Source organism: Lepisma saccharinum, chromosome 7, assembly GCF_977018435.1.
Source record: "Lepisma saccharinum chromosome 7, izLepSacc3.1, whole genome shotgun sequence".
In the NCBI taxonomy this organism is placed as follows: Eukaryota; Metazoa; Arthropoda; class Insecta; order Zygentoma; family Lepismatidae; genus Lepisma; species Lepisma saccharinum.
The window spans coordinates 75,721,924-75,744,633 of NC_139235.1; positions in this window are offsets into that span (position 1 = coordinate 75,721,924).

The following is a 22,710-nucleotide window of genomic DNA, read 5'->3' on the forward strand; positions in this document are numbered from 1 at the left end:
TGTTAATACTTGTTAAACGTGGCCTCACTGCTATCAATATACCAGTTCCACCTTTAGCTTCGTTGGAAGCCTTAGCGGTGAAGCTCCATGCACCAAATGAAGACCTAGTTGTTATTTCAGCATATAAGCCTCCACAAGAAGTTCTGACCACCAACGATTTCCTTGTACTAGAAACACTTGGTGATAGAATTGTACTGGGGGGCGATTTGAACGCCAAACACGGTGACTGGCATTCTATCACCTCCAACACAGCCGGGAACGCTTTGGCTGGTATAATGGATCAGCTGGCTTTTTCCATCTCTGCTCCTCACGAACCGACGCATTATCCACGCAATGAAAGTCGCCCCGATGTGCTAGATGTCATCCTGACCAAAGATGTCGGCCTCAGCACTATGCCATTTGTAACTTGGGACCTCGATTCCGATCATCTCCCTGTCTCTGCTTCCATCGGATATGGTTTATATCAACATCAGTTCCGCACCTTACGAGAAGCTATTACTGATTTTACTCTCTTTACCGCTCGTGTCCACAATTCTGTTGACCTAACTACTCCGTTGTCATCACCTGCAGACATCGACAGGGGTGTTACTATCTTCACCAACGTCATCGCAGATTCCTGGCGCCAATCCACGACATTCACAAGTGATCCACTCTCTACTCAGGCTACTCCAGTTTTGTATATATTAACACGACTTGTGCGTTGGGCGCGCCGACGATGGCATCGCTCCAGATCGCCCATCCACCGGGGAGACTGGATGCTCCTTCAGCGCCATCTTCATCAATACTTACACCGTGAACGAATCCACGAATGGGATCGCAAACTTGGCCAATTGACAGAGCTTGATCCTACATTTTGGAAGATTGCTCGTAATTTAAATCAACGTCAACTATGACGGCCATTAATAGCCCTGCAGGCCCAATTATGGATCCCCAGAGACAGGCTGAGCTTCTAGCCGATCATTTTTATGATCAGTTTCAACCAAACAATGATCTTCATGACGCTGTTACAGAACAGATCGTCGATGCTGCTTTCCAACGTCTTTAACGCCAGCCTTCGTCGTTGGATGTGCCACCTGTCTCGCCTCGCGAGGTGGCAAATGCAACACGAAAATTGAAAAATAACTCTGCTGCCGGCTTAGACGGGATACCGCCATCTGCACTGAAGCATCTGTCCCGTAAGGGCTACGTCTTTTTGGCGAAGTTATTTACAAACATCTTGAAGCTTGGTTACTTTCCACTTCAGTGGAAATTGGCGAAACTCATCGTACTACCAAAACCTGGTAAGGATCCACAAAATGCCAAAAATTACTGTCCCATCAGTTTGCTTTCTCATCTTAGTAAGCTTTTTGAACGAGTTATGCAACGACGACTTCATGAGATCATAGAAGCTAACCATCTGCTCCCAGATCATCAATTTGGTTTTCGCCGTTCCCATGGGACGAACGAACAACTTGTTCGCGATGTAGCGATTCGTCTTGATTGGAAGCGCCGAGCATTAGGATTATTTCTCGATGTACAAAAGGCGTTCGATCGAGTTTGGCATGCTGGACTCCTGTATAAACTGCGACGAATGAGGTTGCCACTCAGCTATAGAAAGGTCATAGCCAGCTTTCTCTCTAACCGAAGTTTCATTACGTCCATAAATGGGCAGAAATCGACGCCAAGACTGGTCCGTGCTGGGGTACCTCAAGGATCGGTGATTTCTCCGATACTTTACTCTTTGTATACTGCAGATGTACCCACCCCAGATAAAGGGATAATTGCCACATACGCAGACGACACTGCACTATTCACTACCGGCAAACGTGTGCTTCAGTGTCAGAAACAGATGCAAACTTTCCTGCCGATCTTTGAACGTTGGGCTCAACGGTGGAAAATCAAGATAAATCCAGAAAAGAGTACTTCAGACGTTTTTAGTCTATCCAATGCCAAAGAAGGGGCCAGCTTGCAACTATTTCAGCGAGATGTACCCAGCGCTGAACAAGTTAGATACTTCGGGGTGTTGATTGATAAACGCCTTACCTTCGGACCACACATCAATGCCCAGACTAAGAAGGCCAAACAGAGGATAGGATATATATACCCAATGTTCCGGTCCATGGCACTCACACTCGAGACACGCCTGCATTTATATAAAATGATGGTGCGGCCGATATTACTATACGCCAGTCCCGCCTGGCAGCATGCAGCGAAGACTCATTTAATTAAACTGCAAAGAGTCCAAAATCGAGCTGCCAGAGCAATTGGAATGCATCCTCCTCTTACTCGCATAATCCAGATACATGAAAATCTGAATTTGGAGCTTCTTGATGTAGCACTACGACAAGCCAAACTATCCTTTTGGAATAAAATAAGAGGACACACAAATCCACTAATTAGCAAGCTGGGGTCGGAGAGGCCTCGTCATTTCGGCATTAAACTCCCGAGATTGGAGTAAATTTTTGATTGTTGTGTTATGTATGTGGTGATTGTAATTGTTTTGTTCACTTTGGGAACACAATATTTTAAACTTCGAGCGACAGTTGCCGAAGCTTGTTCTTGTTATTATGTATATGAAGTTAATTGTTAAAGATGTTGTCTACAAAATATAACAGATTGGAGTCAAATATAAGTATGACACTCCATATCGATTATGACATATTACCGCACCGCACCGCACCGCACCGGCCAGGCAGATCTGTGTTGACTCTTCGGCGACTCATGGTCGAGCTCTGCTCCCGCAAATAGCCCAGCATTGCAAGCACACGGGTGCTTAGGGATACAAGAGGGCTTCTTACAGTGTGGCCTACTCTGGTAGATTATACGAGAGGTAGCAATATTTCTCGGCCTACCGGGTAGAATATACGCATTATTTCAAGCTCAACCTCCTACAGTGTGGCCTGCCTGTAGAACAGAAACGTACTCCTTGTGCGGCCTACAGGTAGATTATACGCATTGTATTGGGTTACGGTTTAGCTCGTGGACATATTTACTGTTGGGAGACGGCCTACTAGTAGATTATACATTTCACAACAGTCGATGCAGAAATGACGTCATCTTTTGGCCTACTGTGGTAGATTATACGAGCGATAGCAATATTTCTTGGCCTACCAGGTAGATTATACGAAGGGTGATGTTCATCGTTAGTTAATTTTTCATTAAGGGAAAAATGAGCAGTGTTTTATTACTGCCTTCAGCTTAGCATTATTCAAGTAATTAATTAAAGTAAATAAAGTTTAACTAAGCATTATCCTTTGTAAGCTTATAGTAAATTTCCGTTGCTTTGTTGATATTACTCTTTACTAGGAAAGCAGATTTAAATGTTCCTTGAGTCGTTTAATTAATGCCCTATTGTCCCCATGTCAGCACAGCGGCGACCCAATGCCCTAAAAGAAAAATAAGGTCATTTATTCCCCACTGGAGAAAAATTGAAAGGTCCCTGTTCTCCCTCTCCAAGACATCTGCAGAGGAGATTCGAACCTGGACTTCAAGAACGACAAAAGTGCAGTGAAATCTTATCAGGAGATATTGTGACTTTGTTTTGTGCGGATATCTAATTTCACCCCAGTGTAATAAACTGGTTACGTCAACGCCAAGTTTCATTATATATATATATACCCGAACCCTGAGTGTATAAGAACATCATATCTCCGGCTAGAAAAGAGCTAACATCATGGGTAAAACTGAATAATGTTCCCCGTCACAACGTCGAGCCCGGTACGTTGCAGTCAAGTACTATTCTAAGAAACCGCAACTGCCACGTTGTGCCGAGGCCCTGTGTGTGTAGGTATCCCGAGGGGCGTTTCAGTTATTTGGCGTCCATAACGTGGTGCCCGAAGAGTGAGTCTGTGCCCGATCAGCTATTGGTGAAACTTAGTGTTTATGGTCCGAGGATTGTTTGCGCTCGTTGTGTCCGAAAGACTTAGAACTGTAGAACTTGGTGTGCAGAACGGTGGAACTTTAGTGTCGTGCCTGAGAGACTTAAAACTTGACGTGTGAAGTATTCAGGCGGGTGTAATGAACAGTGAGTTTAGTGGCAGAGTTCTGAGGAGTAGATTAAAGAAAATCATGGACTCGCGAAAGAAGTACAGTTGCTGTGAGGAAAGGGGTGACGAAATAGATCACTTCCAATGTTTCCATTGTTCGAGGCTCTGGCACTTTAGTTGTGATGAACAAGATATGGCCACGATGGAAGGTGACGTCATGTGTAAGGCATGCAGGTCTGCATCCAACCTTGAAGCAGAACTTATTACTACCAGCACGCCCTCTATCGGTGATGTGATGAAATTGATTCCGTCACTAGGAAAGAAACTCGAAGATGGAGAAAAGAAACGAGAACAAGAGAAAGATGAGGAAACAAAACAGAAACAAGATGATGAAGAGAAACGAAAGAAAGAAAAAGAAGCGGAAGAACAGAAACGAAAGGAAGACTTAGATTCTGTGCTTCAGTCTCTAGAAAGGAGACTCGATAAACAGAAGGCAGATGATGAAGATAGACGAATGAAAGAGAAACAAGATGATGAAGATAGACGAATGAAAGAGAAACAAGATGATGAAGATAAACGAAAGAAAGATTTAGATTCTGTGCTTAAGTCTATAGAAAAGAGACTTGATGAAGATAAAGAAGAAGAAGAAAAGAAGCTTCAGGACAGGTTGGACTCTCTTAGCTCTAACATAAAGAAATTCTGTGAAACCGGGTTGGCTGCCTTTATGCAAGAAAATCTGAAACCCGTAATCGAGAGGGTAGTGGTGATTGAGGAGTCAGTGAAAGCCTACACAGAAAAGATTCAAGCTGTAGAGCAAAAGCAGAATATGTTAGAGACTCAGATGGAAAAGGTTGAAGCAATTTGCAAAGAATCTCTATATCCCACAAGAAGATGGCTGATGACACCATTGGAAAGGTGGGTCTACTAGAAAGGACGCTTAGAAGGGAGATGGCGGACCAAACAGGTTTAGTGGTTCGGAGAGTAAGCGAGTTGCAAGAACTCTTTGAACAACTTCAAGTCCGTCCAGAGGCTTCAGTCATTGTGGAGTCCTCTCACTCTTCTCCAGAGCGACGTAATTTGAATCCAGATGCTCCTGAGTTTGGACCACCTAATTTATCCTGTGTAGATCCTCATCCAAGGGAGATAGCTTCGGTAGAAAATAGAAAGAGGACTCGGGAGAGAGACAGTTCTAGTGAGTCTCTACCAAGGAGGCGAGCAGGATTTAAGATGCCCAGGATGGCAGACATTGCTCATATCTCTAAGTTCAAAGGGGATATTGAGGCGCAGTCTGCAGAAAAGTACTTGCGAGAACTGAACGTAAGTTTTGAACTGATGCAAGTTCATGAACATTATCGTCTAGAACTATTACCCCGGGTTTTCTCTGGAAAGGCAGAGCATTGGCTGGCGGCTAACATAGATAACTTCCAGAATTGCGCAGACTTTTGCAAGAAGTTCCGTGAAGAATTTGCTTCCAAGAAAGCCAAGCAGCGACAATTGGCGGCAGTACGAAACAGGAGGTACTCTCGGCTGATCCATGAGAATATGGAGAGTTATGCTTGAAACGTGTACGCAGCATACCGAAACCTGGTCAATCACTTCAGTGAAGAGGAAGTGATAAACTTATTTGTGGGGCAATTGCCTTATAAGATACGAAACCTTTCTTTTGCTCACGAGCCCAAGTCAATCGATGATCTCGCTCACTTCCTCAAGAACTTCGATATTTACGATGATCCTGAAGCGTGGAAGAATAGGGAAGAATTCAAGAAGAAAGAAGCAAATGGGCAGAAAAACTTTAAGGTTAGAAATATCCAGAACAGGGAGAGAAGATCTGGTGGGAATTCACTTAGGTCTAGACGAAATAGCGACGGAGAAAATCCCCAGAGAAGAAATTCTTGGAGGCCTGGATGGAAATTTAACAGAAATTCTAATGAAATTCAGAGGAATAGAGATTCGAGGGGAGGAAATTCAGGGAGGAACAGCCAATCTCCTTCCAGAAGGAACTTTCCTCGAAACCGATCCAGATCTATGGAACCTTCAGAGGCCAGAAATCGTGAGCTCACGTCTGAACAAGAAGAAGCTGTTGCTGCTGCCCGTGAGTTTCATCAGCGGTCCAGGTCTCCTTCACCGTAAACAAACTAAGACCTTGTCTGGATGTGCCGTTCCCGTTTAGGCAAGGGTCACTACAGGAACGAGCCTGCGCGGAAGATATCCAAGAGTTACAGGTAAACTTCCACATGACTGAAACAGAAGAAGAGAAGCTGAAAATTGAACTGCAGTCTGCTAGGGAGTCAAGAAGAAGATATAACTCTCCCATAGTTTATGCTAAATTATTAGACATTCCTGTAACTTGTGTGATAGACACTGGAAGTGAGTGTTCGATCTTAAGTCATGCCGTTTGGAAGAAGTTATTCATGAAGCTACCTGGGATGAAAATCCAGAAGGTACCAGAGGTGAGACTTGTCGATTTCTCTGGGAAGCTTAAGAAGAGAGTTTGTGGGAGCGGACGAGTAGAATTGGAAATTGAAGGAACGCGGTTCAGCACAGAAGTTTTTATTCTGAAAGGATTTGGCACAGACCTTTTACTAGGAATGCCTTTCTTGGAGCAGCATGGAGCGGAAATCAGTTTCCGTGAAAACAAAGTAAGTTTGTACTTTGGAAAGTCTCAAGGAAGCGAGGATGGGAGTCCCCTTAGCATTGAAATTGTGAGGTACGCCCAGCGAATTCAGGAAGAACAAGATGAATGGCCTTGTACCTTCGCTGACCTAAAGGATAAGGTCAGTACCGTCGAATTGTTGATAGATTCCCAAAGCTCGAGGCTATTAGATATGCTGTCTAAGTATCGTGAAGCCTTTTCAGAAAAGCCAGGAACCATGACTGGCGTAGAATGTGAAATACTGCTAACTAGTGCCGAACCAGTTTACAGAGCACCGTATCCAGTACCTCTCTCCAAAAGAAGAGCTCTCGAGAAGGAATTAAATCTATGGAAGGATTGGAACATTATCCAGCCATCGGTCTCTCCATACCTCAATCCTCTCTTGGTTGTTGATAAACCAGACGGCAGTGCTAGGCCTTGTTTAGACTTCAGAAAGCTCAATGCCATTATGATAGTGCCTAAGAGTTCAGTACCATCGATCGACGAATCACTTCAAAGGTTCAAAGGATCAAAATTCTTCACCAGTTTGGACCTTGCATCAGGTTACCTGCAGATCCCTTTGAAGCGTGATTGTAGAAAATATACAGCTTTCTCGTACAAAGGCAGACAATACGAGTTCGTCAAGATGCCTTACGGCTTGTCCAATGCAGTGTCGACATTTGTTTCAGTGATGCACAAAGTTTTTGGACCAGAAACAGAAGAATATTTGACTGTTTACATTGATGACTTGTTGATTTTTGATTCAGATTTTGAAATTCATCTAAAGCACATTGAAGAAGTCCTGTGGAAGTTAAATGAAGTTGGTCTTAAAGTTAAATTGCGGAAGTGTGATTTCGTGAAAGGAGAATTGATCTATCTAGGACACCTTATATCTGGTGACAAAATAAGAGTTGACCCCAAGAAAAATGAAGCCATATTAAAATACCCTCAACCGAAATGCAATAAGGATGTGAGGAAGTTTCTAGGACTGGCGAACTGGAGGAGAAAGTTCATCAGAGATTTTGCTACTAAAACAGAGCCATTAGTAAAAATGTTGTGCAAATCTGTGGAGTGGAATTGGGGAGAAGAACAGGAAGCCTCCTTTCAAAGAATGAAGACTGAACTAGTTTGCGCTCCCGCACTAGCACAGCCTGATCTGAAAAAGGACTTCTGTCTGCAGTGTGATGCATCTCTCAAAGGCTTAGGGTCTATGTTATTTCAAGAAAATGGAGAAGATAAAGCTGTGGTACAGTATGCAAGTAGGAAGCTGAAAGAAAATGAAAAGCATTATTCCATTCACGAGTTAGAGTGCCTTGCGATACTGTTCGGAGTGAACAGATTTGATGTCTACTTGAAAGGCAGACGTTTCAAAATTTATACAGATCACAGAGGACTTGTGTGGCTTCAGAACTCTAAGAATTGGAACTGCCGACTAACCAGGTGGTCCTTGAGGCTTCAGTCTTACTCGTTTGAAATATTTTATATAAAAGGGAAGGATAACATTGTACCTGACATTCTAAGCAGATATCCCATCGAGGATGCCCAACGATGCATAGATCCGGCGACGTTCCATGTAAATTTTATCTGGCAAGAGAGAAAAGAAACTAAGGAGGTCACAGAATGGGTAGAAGCCCAGCAGAAAGATAGTTTCTGTAAACCTATCTTTGAAGTAATGGCACAAAGACCTGAAGATATGTCTTTGATGGAGGCTAAAGATCAGAAACTGTACAAAGTTCACGGAGGATTACTTTTCAGGAGAACAGCTGGAGACGAAATATCTTGGAAACTGTGCGTCCCTTTCGAGTTCAGGCAGAAGGTCCTTGAGGACAACCATTGTAACTTAGGACATTTTGGTATGGGAAAAACCCTCAAGAGACTTAAGATGACATACTATTGGCCCTCCTTGAAACGAGATGTCTCTGGGTTTATTCGGGACTGCTTGACTTGTGCTAAAACAAAGATGGATAAGTTGGGTATAATAAAGGAGAAACTGAACATCAACCAGAAGAAACCCCATGAACTTCTATCTGTCGACTTGATTGGAAAATTACCTATTTCTCAAGGGTACCAATACATCATGTCACTGGTGGATGTAGGAACTAAATTTACATTAGTTTACTCACTTAGAAGAGGCACTGCTAAAGAAATAGTCAACCTTATGGAAAAAGGTTATTTCGCTCACTATCCTAAAGTGAAGGCTATCCTGTCAGACCGAGGAACGCAGTTTACTTCCCAGATGTGGAAAAGTTACTTGGACAGGAAGAGTATTAAGTATTTTTATACTACTGCATATCATCCGAGTACGAGTAGAGCGTACACAGTAGAGAGTACACAGTAGATCGTATGAATCAGGAAATAGTGAGGCTGCTACGATTATTCTGTCACCATGAACACCAGAGATGGTCCAAATATTTAATAGACATAAGTTGGCTCCTCAACAACTCTATATCAGAAGCAACAGGGTTTGCTCTATCCGAGGTATTCTTTAACCGTCCCATACCAGACCAAGTTATGGATCACTTCGATTGGCCTGTTAATGAAGAGGACTCTGATTCCACTAAATGGGAATTTAAATTATTCCAGGCAAAGTCTAGAGAGCGAGAGCGAAACAAGAAGAAGAAGTTTAAGGCTAAGGGAAATGCATTCGTTCTAAAGGAAGGTGATTTGGTTTTAGTGAAAAACCATAAGCTTAGTTCGAAGAAAAACAAGACGATAGCCAAGTTGTTTGAAGTGTATATAGGACCTTATATAGCAACCCAGCTTAGAAACAACACGGCTATGATAGTGCATCCCAATACCAAGCGACCTGTCGACAGGGTAAATTTTGACAATTTAAAAGTGTTTAATTGTTCCCCAGATCGAAAGCAGGAACTGGTTGGTGACTTGAAGAACTAAATTGTGGACTCTTAGTGTGAAAAGAAGGGCCCAGTGTTGAGTGATAATATTTGAAAAGACTGATAGTTACAGTATAAACAAAGGTTTAGTGGACTTTCCTTATTCACAGGACAGTGAACTTTTATAAAGATGATATTACTTATAGGACTTTTAATATTGTTTTAAAGGAATATTGCTAACATATTCTAATATCTATACATAAAGGACTCTTAAGTGTAATGGTGAAAATGTAAAACTCAAGTGTAATATTTAGTGGACTATAGTGGAACATTGTTTTTAAAAATTTTTCAAGATTCTAATGTAAATTAAAATTTAGTTGAACTTTCAAAATTTTTCCCCAGGAGAGGGGCTATTGTAACGATCCTACAAGATCGCCACAAGTTACGCATTTGTTCTTTTTATTGTCATTGTTGAATAGCATTGTATAATCTTATCGGTTTTGTTATCGCTTCTGCATAGGGTTTCACTGCTATGCTTGGTAGAGAACGTAGTTCTACCATATCTCACTAGGGAGCGTTATTGTTGCTAATAGTTCATTGTTAATCTGTATAGATGGCACCTCATGTTAAGCAGCGCTCTCGTAGTCCACGAGAATCCACTAGAGGCGCTGGCGCTGCGCTCGGAATTGTATATAAGCAGCGACGCTGCCCCGGCCAGGCAGTTCTGTGTTGACTCTTCGGCGACTCATGGTCGAGCTCTGCTCCCGCAAATAGCCCAGCATTGCAAGCACACGGGTGCTTAGGGATACAAGAGGGCTTCTTACAGTGTGGCCTACTCTGGTAGATTATACGAGAGGTAGCAATATTTCTCGGCCTACCGGGTAGAATATACGCATTGTTTCAAGCTCAACCTCCTACAGTGTGGCCTGCCTGTAGAACAGAAACGTACTCCTTGTGCGGCCTACAGGTAGATTATACGCATTGTATTCGGTTACGGTTTAGCTCGTGGACATATTTACTGTTGGGAGACGGCCTACTAGTAGATTATACATTTCACAACAGTCGATGCAGAAATGACGTCATCTTTTGGCCTACTGTGGTAGATTATACGAGCGATAGCAATATTTCTTGGCCTACCAGGTAGATTATACGAAGGGTGATGTTCATCGTTAGTTAATTTTTCATTAAGGGAAAAATGAGCAGTGTTTTATTACTGCCTTCAGCTTAGCATTATTCAAGTAATTAATTAAAGTAAATAAAGTTTAACTAAGCATTATCCTTTGTAAGCTTATAGTAAATTTCCGTTGCTTTGTTGATATTACTCTTTACTAGGAAAGCAGATTTAAATGTTGCTTGAGTCGTTTAATTAATGCCCTATTGTCCCCATGTCAGCACAGCGGCGACCCAATGCCCTAAAAGAAAAATAAGGTCATTTATTCCCCACTGGAGAAAAAATTGAATGGTCCCTGTCCTCCCTCTTCAAGACATCTGCAGAGGAGATTCGAACCTGGACTTCAAGAACGACAAAAGTGCAGTGAAATCTTATCAGGAGATATTGTGACTTTGTTTTGTGCGGATATCTAATTTCACCCCAGTGTAATAAACTGGTTACGTCAACGCTAACTTTGATTATATATATATACCCGAACCCTGAGTGTATAAGAACATCATGCCACGTTGTGCCGAGGCCCTGTGTGCAGGTATCACCGGGGGCGTTTCAATCTTTGGACCTCTGGAACATGGAACAAATGCGCAACCACAGCACCAAAGATCTCCTTATTTTCATTTTTTCAACCGTCAGCCTGGAAATTAAAATAAAATAATAGCGGAGTGTCCTTGAAAATTACTTCCACTCCAGGCTGGGATCGATCCTTGAACCTCTAGAATACTGTCCACCTGGACTAGCCACCGCGCCACGAGATCATTCACTTCAGACATCTCTTGCCCAGAAGCTTTAATTTGACAGTAGTCTGGAAAGTGTTAAAACAAAATGATCCAAGTTCTTGAAAACGTTTCTAACATTGCAGGAAATGCGAACCTTGGACCGTTCCAATTCCAGTCTATTCATGCAAAACACTTCACTACTCTGGGATTAACTACAAGCATTGCTACAAGCTTCCATTTCTGCTCGAGGCATTTCCCCTTCGTTGTGGAAGGCGAACTGAATCTCGTGCAGCTTCTCTACCTGCAATATTTTCAGTTAGTCAATTCGTAGACATGTCTATCGATGAAGACTACATTAATGTATGACGGCTGTGACCATTTGGCAAGGAATGGGACATATCTACTTGGAACACTGTAGGCGGCTTGGGGCGAATGGCTGCTCCTTCTCCACGCTGTAATCTTTAATCAACGTATAACATATCAAACATCACAAAAAAAGGCAATGCATATGTTAGGCCTACTTTACAGATTCACCGAAATCAATAACCCGAAAGCACTTTCCATTTACTTCATAACATTTGTGTCCCCCATTCTAGAATACTGTTCATCAATCTGGAACATGGCTGACCATTCTCATACCTCCAAGATCGACAGTGTTCTCAGCTTTTTCCTCTCCATCGTTCGATATAGAGTGCCTGCACTCACTCAGAGTGCCTAGACATAAAACACGGAGCAAGGAAACTTTCCACAACTAAAACTTCAAGGCTCTCACTCATACAACGATCACTATTCCATAGGCTACCGAATCAGTTCAATATCATCTCAAACCAAATAGATATATTCACTTCATATTAATTTTTTATCACCAACATAGAAAACATTGTATATAAGTAATGCTTTTGCAGGCGCGACTCGTGCATTATTTTCCTGGGGGTTCACCGATGTCATATGACACATATTCAGTTTCCGCAAATATACTTTCTTCGGGAAACAAAGGGATGGGGGGGGGGCTTAAAAGATTGGTACATATTTTTTTTTCATAGAATGAGGGTTCATAGCAGAGGTGTGCGTATAAATTTATGGCTAAAACTAAGTACAAATTAATTGTGCATCTTTGAAAGAAATTTCGGGTTTTATGGACGTCATGGACGTCCTCAAGATTTGTTTCAGGGATGGGAAGCAAGATCATTTTTTTCCATGGGGGACAAACGAGGCACATTTTTTCCTTGTAATAGTGCTGTTATCTCAAAAACAATCCTTCAGTCCCTGCAACGTCTTTATAATAATCATCATAAATTACTGTGACTGAAATGAAATTATATGTGTGTAATAAATAGTTTTACGTTGAGATTAATTTTCCAGGCGGGTGTGGCCCCTTTTCCTCTTCCGGAAGTCCATAAATTATAAAATTATAAAACGACTAATCACAATGGTCCTACAATTAGCAAAGCATGGTACATTGAGACTTGAGAAAAACTGTAGGCGGCTTGGGACGAATAAATGCTCCGTCTTTACGTTGTAATCTTTCGAAAGGAAAAAACAGAAAATCTCCTATTTCCTCTACCCTTGAGTTGGTTCCAATAGATTAATATAGGAATAGCTATCTGCTTCTATGCATGAAGAGAAATAGTATGCAAGTAGAGTATGTAATACACGTACGTCTATGTAATCAACATGTTGACGAGCTTGGGTTTCACAACTGGTGCTGTAGAAGCGAAATCAAATTATCCAACACTTGTTCCATGATACAGAGTTCCAACGATCGGATTACCGCAGGAACGAAAACTTTCTTAAAGGACTTCGAGTCATCCTAAAGCCGTCCAACTCTATGACTGTCACATGCTGACTACTGTTATCCTCAAGTAGCAAGGGAAACAACTTGAAAGTAAAATATAGCGTAGCGCAGTGGTTATCGCACGTGCTCCATATTCCATAGGTCAAAGGTAAAAAATAACCGGATTAAGAAAATAATGCATTTTTATACAAAAGTTGGACATTCCAGTCCGAGCACAGCCGAAGTCGACCTGAAGCTCACCCGATCTCAAGTCGACAACGCTGCCGCTATGGATGATGGGAAACCAGCTGCCTGAGGCGATTGAACCGACGACGCCCATTGGCTGATGTTTTTGGAGCATTCGCTTTACTCGATTTCCTACTTCATTTATTCTTTACATTCTCATCTGTAAGGTATATGTTATACAGGGTGTTTAAAAAGAATAATCCGATTTCAAAAGTCTGTATATTTTTTTATTTATCAAACCAGGAACTTGGAATTGCTTTCAAAATACACGGCTTTACCTATATTTTTACATAAAAAAGTAGTGCTAATTAGTTGTTTCAAAGTAGTACTTGGTACGAGCCCTTTTTATCCTCTTTTTTTATCAATTGAATATCAGTTTTTGACATATTTTGACAATTTTTTGTCGATGTTTTAGCGTTTAGCGATGTTTTAGTAAAATTTCCCTTTTTTCCCACCTCGTACTTGGTACGAATGCCACGATCTTACGTGATATAACTTAACCTATCCTTTTTTTTCTTACGATTTTTTTTTCAGTGATATAACTTAACCTATCATTTTTTTTATTTGCGCACCGAACTAACTTACATTGGACTCCGCGTTTGTTTTAATATTTCAGTATTTTAAAGTTTTTTTTCACATATTTTATATAACCTTGTTGATTTTTTTTTTAGTATGTGGCAATTTTTTTTTACGAATTTTTTCTTTTAAAACTGCTTCGTCACCCTCTCGTTCTTCACGTCGTACGCGAAGGACTTCTCGGCGACCAGGATGACGCTGCACACGGTATCCTCGGGCAATGGACTGTTGAACTCGCAAACGATCTTGATGTTGGTGCGATCGTTGACCACCACCTGCTTCCTTTTTGTGGTATTGATGACGGACATCGGCCTGTGGGTTTTGAATTCGCTGGGCGTGTAGTACATGTCCACGTTTCCCTCTGTTACACTCTTGTAAGCGGTGTAAGCTTCGTAAAGTTTGAGGTAATCATCTTTGGTCATGTCGAGGTTGTAATTTTCGCGCGGGAACACTTCGTTGCGTCCATTCTTCAGATAAACGTTCTTGATCTTGCAGTCGTCGAATTTGCTGGAATCTTTCTCCTGATTCTTATCGCGTCCGGTCTGAAAGAGCACTACGACGAAATCTGGCATGTCGAACTGTATGTTGTTGAACTGCGTCGTGACGTCGAATTCCAGATGACTTCCTGACGCTAATTTTTGCACGCACTGGTAACCGTGAAAGTGAATCGGCACGTGTGGACTTTTCAAGATCTCATTTTGGATTTCAGAGCATAGGTTCTATTCATACTTTTTCTCACGTATAGTCGTACGTGATGAATCCGCAAACAGATTTTTCATAAGTCTTACCGTTTCCAAGATAATCCCACTTCCGGTCGCCATTTTGGATTTCCGAGCATAGGTTCTATTTACACTTTACTCACATATAGGCGTACGTAATGAATCCGCAAACAGATTTTTCCTAAGTCTTACCGTTTCCAAGATAACCCCACTTCCGGTCGCCATTTTGGATTTCCGAGCATAGGTTCTATTTACATTTTAATCACATATAGGCGTACGTGATGAATCCGCAAACAGATTTTTCCTAAGTCTTACCGTTTCCAAGATAACCCCACTTCCGGTCGCCATTTTGGATTTCCGAGCATAGGTTCTATTCATATTTTTTCTCACGTATAAGGTGTACATGATGAATCCGCAAACAGATTTGTCCTAAGTCTTACCGTTTCCAAGATAACCCCACTTCCGGTCGCCATTTTGGATTTCCGAGCATAGGTTCTATTCATACTTTTTCTCACGTATAGGTGTACGTGATGAATCCGCAAACAGATTTTTGCTAAGTCTTACTGTTTCCAAGATAACCCCACTTCCGGTCGCCATTTTGGATTTCCGAGCATAGGTTCTATACACATTTTACTCACATATAGGCGTACGTAATGAATCCGCAAACAGATTTGTGCTAAGTCTTACCGTTTCCAAGATAACCCCACTTCCGGTCGCCATTTTGGATTTCCGAACATATGTTCTATTCACATTTTACTCACGTATAGGCGTACGTGATGAATTCGCAAACAGATTTTTCCTAAGTCTTACCGTTTCCAAGATAACCCCACTTCCGGTCGCCATTTTGGATTTCCGAACATAAGTTCTATTCATACTTTTTCTCACGTATAGGTGTACATGATGAATCCGAAAACAGATTTTTTGCTAAGTCATGAATTGGAGGGTTCTATGACAACCTATATTAATTCTCGTAAAAGAACAGAAAACACACAAAAAAAACAAAAAAACAATACTGTGGTCACTACAACAAATAGTCTTCTTCAACCCCTATCCAACATCATCCTAACTAGAACCATGTAACTATCTGCCATCTGTTAGATGTTTTGTGAACGAAGTGGTGCTTTGTTTGTGTGTAAAAAAAATGCAATGCTTTTTGCACTTGGTTATCATCACCTAACATGTTATTAATTGTTTTTTAAAATTAATTACAACTGAAAACTAATAATTAATTTTATCTAAAGTTACTAAATAAGAGTATACAAGTAATTGATATAATTTTTTTGTTCTTGTTGCTAGTGTTGGGTAATTATAGTTGTTGCAAAATATACCTCTCGCGTATGACAGTTTCTGAGTTTTGTTGGGTATATATAGACGAATCGAAATTTTACTTGTTATGTTAAATTGTATGTTAGGGGACATGGTAGGAGAAATCATTGTATATTAGAGCGCTCTTTTAATGATTTGCCTATAACTGCATACAGGCAGCCGTAAATTTAGCATAAAATATCCTGATCCTGTTTCTTCTAGCATGTGCGACGTTTGTTGTGGTGGGCTCATTGGGGGAAATGTGATTCTCCCATGATGTCATCTGACTTACTAGCATATGCGATACGAAGAACAGGTGTGTATGTGACTTACTAGGATTAGGCTCATGGTAATGAGTTCCTAGTAGCTGAAACGTTGTCGGGGTATTTTGCAAAAATTTTCCTTAAACAGTTAACAAATATAATATATATATTTTTTTAAATTCAGACATTAGATGGATTTTACAAATATATTTTTAAAAAAATTGGTTAGGTAATTGTGGCTTCTACAGCTCGCCAAGCAGGGTGCTCTTGCATAAGCTCTTATCAGTCTGTAAGTCAGCAACAAGCAACCTGCGCTAGAGGTAGATGCTCTTGACATCATAAAAAATAAAAGCTTGAGTAAATTTAGCTAGTTTTCGAGTTTTTTTTTGTGTGTGTTTTCTGATTAGTTAAAAAATACGTAATGTGATGACTCATATCTTCTGATTGCGCGACAAGTTATTACGTAACATTGTGATGACTCATATCTAATGCCCTTCGTTGTATTAACTATAAGGGAGTAAACTATTACACAACATGTTGCAACAAGTTATGACGTAATGTGATGAGTCATATCTAACGTGGCGTCTTCTGATTGGTTAATTATTACAGGTGTTTTCAATACGGTCCGCGCTTTTATTATAAAAGACGGCATACACGGCAGACCAGTCAGTCTCGTGAGAGCAGCCGAAGAGTACGGACGTCCTGTCGCAGCGCTCCTCGTTTTTGTAAAAAAAATAGGTATTTAACTTTCTTTGAAGCTACATACCATCTATTATTTCAAGTTCAAAGGTATTTCACGTGGTTTTTCATAGTAATTTCGACCAGATTGAATTTTGACGTGATCGTGCGTTTTCTATTTCGCCCCGTAAAATTCTATATACATAAAACATAGCTGAAAATTCTATCGTAATTACAACTATTGTCCTTTAACATATTTTTAAGCTATATTCTAACAATTATCTTAAGTTTGAAAGTATTTTAAGTACTTTTCCTAGTAAATAGAATCTCATTGAATTTTGGGTTGATCGTGCGTTTTTGCATTCCATCCCTCTATAAGAAACATACCTTAAAAAATTTCCATCGTTATATTTATTTTAACTTTTTTTTTTGGTTTGTGTGATCTGAGAAAGCATAATGGAATCCACCAGTTTGATCGAATGTGTTACTTGCGAAAAATTAATATCTAAAACTAATATTAGCAAGCACAGGGCAAGATGTAGCAAAACAGGTTCGAGAATTAATCGTTCGTTACCTTCTAAGTCTTGTGCTCGATGCGGAAAGATGATTAGCATTACAAATTTAAGTAAACACCTCAAAATTTGCAAACCATCGACCGAACAAGCATCGAAAAGGAAAATCGATAATTCAGAAACGGAAGCTTCCACTTCCAAGCAAATTAAATTATCTAATGAACGCAAACCAATTAGATCTGCATTCAACGACCAACTCCAGGATTTTTCGATTAAGTCAGAACCAGGCCGTGACATCCTTAGTTTCTTGGATGAAACGAAAACATCCGTGATAAATATTCTAAAAGATAAACTTGAAAACAACTCTATAAAAGTATACGTTGTTCTGTTTTCTGAATACGAGAAAGTTGATGGCACAACGAGTATTTTTTATCATCGTACAAAAAACCAGACTCTTCATTTGGCGGACGTCGAAAATTTAGACAACTTCTATTATAAAGTTTCCAATGAGCTGGTTAAGAAACATGACGATTTCGAGGCTAAAGGGTCGGGATGGTCTCTGTGTGAAAGTCCTCACACGTTAACCGTTTACGTGAACCAATTCTCGCCTCTTCGCGCTTCCAGCTACGTTCCTCTTCCACCAAACATTCAACACAAGAGGGCTGTGTTAAATATACAGAACAGCGATAACAAGTGTTTCCTTTGGTGTATATTGGCTGCACTACATCCTGTTTATTGCAAAAATAATCCAGAACAGGTTTATCATTACAAGCAGCATGAACCTGAACTGGAAAATGCAATGGCTGGCATCGAATACCCGGTGACCATTTCTGATATATCAAAATTCGAAACACGAGCACGAGATGCAGAAGGAAAACGCTTAATCATCAACGTGTATTCCTATACGTTGGATAAACATGTCGTGCATCCCGTCAGGATAAGCGATGTCGACGATGATGATGCTGATGTGATTAATCTTCTTCTAATTTCAAACGACAGTGTTCACCATTACTGTCTCATTCGTTCACTATCACGCTTAGTCAGAAGTCAATCAACCAAGCATGCAAACCACATCGAAGTTTGCCCGAGATGCCTAACCACGTTCGACGATCAAAAACAATCCGATTATCGAAAATACACCGGACGTCAGATTGCTATCGAGAAACTTGCCGAACATAAAATTTATGCGGCGACAACAGACCGACTCGCATGTTGATGCCGAAATCAAAAGAGGTCGAAGAATTTAGGATGCATAAGGCATTTTTGGAGCATCCCGCAATCATCATTGCTGATTTTGAGTCTTTTCTCAAACCGTTGTCGTACTGCGAACCAGACCCCGAACTTTCTTCCACAACACCGTATCAGTTGCACGAAGCCTCGAGTTTCGGATACGTTGTCGTGCGACAGGATAGGATAGATGAACCGTACGTTTACCGAGGACCAGACGTAATCAAACATTTTTTTGAAAAGATGGTTGAAGAGGTTGAGACCATTGGCAGCCTCTTACGCGAATCGAAACCAATGCTTCCATTATCCAGCGATGAACTTCAAGCTCACAATAACATTGAAACGTGTCCGGTGTGCGATCAACGTTTCACCGACGAGAACCGGAAAGTATTTGATTATAATCACTTCACCGGAAACTACATCGGTGGAATCTGTAACACGTGTAATCTAAAGATCCAAAAACCTACGTTTGTCCCCATATACCTTCATAATGGCAGCGGTTACGACTTCCATCTCTTAATTCGGAATCTTGGATATGATAGACAAAAAATAAATATTCTAGCAGAGAATGAAGAAAGGTACATCAGTGTCAGCAAGCGAGTATTGATTCCGGGAACAAACGAAACTGTGGAGATGAGATTTTTAGATTCTTACAGATTTTTATCTGCGAGCTTGGACGCTCTTGCAAGCAAACTTTCGGCTGAACAATTTAGAATAACGAGAGCTAATTTTCCCACCGTAGACATAGAAATGATTAGACGTAAAAGTATTTATCCTTACGAATATGTTAGTGATAATTCTAAATTTAACGACGACACTCTTCCACCTCAAAAAGAATTTTACAGTCGACTCAGAGAGAAAGGAATCACGGACGATGAATACGAACACGCGCAACGGATGTGGGACAAATTAGGATGTAGGACACTCGGCGATTATCACGATGCCTACTTAAAACTGGACGTGGCGATACTCGCGGATGTTTTTCAAGCATTCAGGAAAACGTCGGCGAATATTTACAAATTAGATCCTGCATATTTTTACGGTCTCTCGAGCTTAGCGTGGTCTGCCATGTTATTACAGACAAAAATAAAACTCGAATTGATACCGGACGTGGACATGTTATATTTTATCGAGAGGGGGATACGAGGTGGAATGGTGCAATGCGTACAGAGACATGCAAAAGCAAATAACGTTCACATGGCAGAAGAATACGATCCTAACGAACAATCGAAATACATATTTTATGTGGATGCAAATAATTTATACGGACATGCTATGATACAAAAACTTCCTTACGGCGGGTTCGAATGGGTGGATACCACTTCCATTAACATTCATAATTTCAACGACTGTGAATTTGGCTTGTTTATAGAGGTGGACCTCGAATTCCCCGACCATCTACACGATTACTTCAAAGATCTACCTCCTGCACCCGAACTAAAATGTTCGCCTGATTCAAATCAACGTAAGCTTCTGTTAACATTGGATAGGAAAGAGAGATACGTTCTCCATTACAAAAATCTTCAATTCTTAATTGAGAAGGGAGTTCAAGTAATAAATGTGAGAAGAATAATGAAATTCAAACATTCCGAGTGGTTAAAACCTTACATTGAAAAAAATACGTATCATAGAACACGCGCCACGTCAGATTTAGATAAAGATTTTTTTAAACTCATGAATAATGCTGTTTACGGAAAAACAATGGAGAATGTCAGGAAGCACGTGGACGTGAGATTAGTTCCCGATTCAAATAAATGTAGAAAATTGATAGCATCGCCGACATTCAAATCACGAAATATATATGATGAAAGCCTGGCCCTGTTTGTGATGGATAAAAAAATAATCAAGTTCAACAAACCAATCTACGTGGGGGCGACGGTTTTGGATTTATCTAAACTGCATATGTTTGAATTTCATTATAATGTCATGAAACCCTTCTATAATGAAAATATAACACTTTTGTACACGGACACGGACAGTTTTATTTATTCCGTACAGACATCTGACCTCTACAACAATTTGAAACAACCGAAAATGATTGATCATTTCGACACATCTTCCTTCCCTCAACCAAACAGATTTGATCTCCCTTCTCGCAATAAAAAAGTGCTTGGTAAAATGAAGGATGAATGCAACGGAGAAATCATTCTGGAGTTCGCCGGCTTACGTTCCAAAATGTATGTGGTGAAAACAGAAACCAGCATCACCAAAAAAGCCAAAGGTGTTGGTAAAAATACCGTGAAAAACAAGCTTGTGTTCGAGGATTACATCAATTGTCTCTATTCACAGTCTAGGATTCTACGTTTGGAGAAAAGGATACAAAGCGTAGACCACGTGCTTACCACAAACAAAGTTAAGAAAATTGCGCTGGATCCGCATGACGATAAAAGATGTATTTTGTCTTGTGGAATCCACACGTTGCCTTGGGGACACTATCGTTTAGAAATTAGTAAAAATTGTAGGCAATGCAAATGAAAAAAAAATAAACTTAAATAACTATAACTAAAATAATAAAAAAAACTTTAACTGTCTCATACACAATAAATAACTAGCAAGGACAATGAATGTCTTTGGTTTCCGAAAGCAAACAATGGAAACTGTACACCGCACGACAGATCATGAATTTCTACCTTCCGTGTTAACTAAACTCAACGGTCTGTTGATCATTCACCTCAACAGCATTTGGACAAAATTGGACGAGGACGTGGGTAAAACCTTTTACGTCTTCAACAACAATTTACATTTTTACGAAATTCCGATCGGTGGGAAACTTCAAATCATCGTGAATCCCGAGAACGAAGGGCGAAAAATCAAAATTTCTAGCGGCAAGAACATTTTTCGAATGAAGCACGACAAGGTGCTTTCTACGTACGATGTTTCTGCAGGCGATTGTCTATACGTGGAACTCCTCGGAGATTACGAGAAACTCATTCCTCTCTTCGTAGAATTACGAATCGTCTATCCTATTATAAATAACCGTCAACAAAATGCCTAACGACATTTTCGGCCACACCAAGCGTGTAGACCACACAGAAGAGATTCTCATGCTCGACGTTCGAATTAAAAAGTTGAGGAGCGATTTGATCGCTTTGCAGGAGACCTTAAACAAAAGTTTAGAGTCGGAGATCGCTACGCTCCAAACGCAATGTCTCGATCCCATTCTGAAAATCGATTCCGAACTGAAAACGCTCATAAAAAATTATGTTGACGTACCTTCTTACGCCAACGTTCAAAATATACAGTTGAGCGTGGATTCGCTTCAAAATGATTTGGCCAAATTACAGCAATTTCAATCGAAAAATGAAGATTTGGAAAAATTGAAACTCGAAATCGAAGAACGAACTTCCGCAATCGAAAAGAATTTCTCTGAACTTCATACCGTCGTGAACGATATCGATGTAGAACGCTTGCACGTCGTCGTTTCCAAATTACAAGAAGAATTCATCGGCACGTTGGAAGAAATTAAATCCAAGTTACAGACTTTGGAAGATACCATGACGAACCTACCATCGTCAGACGAACTGCAGGTCATCGGTAAAAGCGTCGCGAACATAAAAATTCAATTGGAGGCTTATCAAGATTTCGAACACATTCAAACCACCATCGCTACGCTTCAGGCGTCTCTGGAGTTGATCAACGAAGAAATTAAAAATATTCACGCTGAAGCGAATGCGTTGACGAGCATTCAAGACACGTTAAGCACGGTTCAGCAGAAGATGGAATATTTAGAAAATTTGAACGTCGAATCCAATCTTGCTCATTTTCATCACGTACTCGACAACATACAGGGTGACTTGGAATCGTTACGGACGAGCGTGCCTTCGAGCGAAGATTTGGAAAAATTGAAAACGGCGGTGACTGCATTATCCGATTCGAGCGACATCAAAAGTTCATTGAGCGATCTCGAAAATAGGGTGGCCAATCTCCCCACCTCCAAAGAATTACACGCTTTGAAAAGGAACATATCTCGAATGCTGAAACGACTGGAAACGGAAACGGCGAACGTGGAACAGATTCGAGATGAAATTAGTTCGCTGGTGTCGACGCTGCCCACTTCGCAGAGCGTCGCGGATCTTCACACGCAGTTTACCGAGA